Genomic DNA, 913 nt, shown 5'->3' on the forward strand with positions numbered 1-913 from the left:
GAGAAGAGTAAGATTAACCCAATGCAAAGACAACAGGAAATAAAGATAAGAGCAGAAACCAATGACATCAAAAAGTGAGAAAACTAATGGAACCCTGGTTTTCTAAAAAGATCCATAAACTTGACAAGGAAAAGAGAGAAGATACAAATCACTAGTATCAGGAATGAAACGGGATATCACATATCCCTGACTTAGAGCTGATGAAGCCGGCAAACTGGAATACGAAAAAAAATTGCAACAAAATCCTGTCCTATCTAAGAGTAGGAAAAGGGCAGCTTAGCAAGACAGAAAACTTTTAGACAATAACCACTCTCCTCCAGCCAAACACCACAGAGAAAATTATTTTTATTATGTGGCATGAGGAGGCGGGATAGACGGAGAGAAGACGTGAAAGGGAGAAAAGCACGAGGCCCTGTACCTGTACAAGAACAAATCAGCAACGTAGTGTGAATGTTTTTACGTCAAAAATATTAAAGGAAGCGTAGAGGCTGCTAGGGGCTTGTGGCGCGCCGTGATCGTATAGTGGTTAGTACTCTGCGTTGTGGCCGCAGCAACCTCGGTTCGAATCCGAGTCACGGCAATGTGTGGTGTCTATGAAAGCTGAGCCTGGCGTATTTTTCCTTTCGCTTGTTCATCTCTGTACTGGCTGCGCTCTCTACCCGAGGTCAGAGACTTTCACTTAGTGCTGGCTCCCGGGGGCACCCCGCTGTCAGGAGAGGAAAGGAAACCCTACAGTGCACACACCTGCGTCGCGGTCATCTGGAAACCCTGGACTTGCCTAATGTCTGAGCATGCGCACAAACTATCCCAAAAGCTGAAGGCTGTCCACAGCTCTCTAAAGCTTCACCTTTTGGGATGTGTGAAATGAAATGTGTAGTCATAACCCCCTTTTTTTCTTTTTCTTTTTGGTCGA

General features: G+C 45.1%; 1 non-coding gene across 1 annotated transcript; it reads left to right on the forward strand.

The window, feature by feature from the left end:
* The first annotated feature begins 508 nt into the window (after positions 1–508).
* Positions 509–580, forward strand: TRNAH-GUG (transfer RNA histidin (anticodon GUG)). Its single transcript has one exon. It is a non-coding gene; the product is annotated as a tRNA-His (tRNA).
* Positions 581–913: the final 333 nt, after the last annotated feature.

This window comes from Elephas maximus, chromosome 3 (genome assembly GCF_024166365.1).
Source record: "Elephas maximus indicus isolate mEleMax1 chromosome 3, mEleMax1 primary haplotype, whole genome shotgun sequence".
NCBI classification, from domain to species: Eukaryota; Metazoa; Chordata; class Mammalia; order Proboscidea; family Elephantidae; genus Elephas; species Elephas maximus.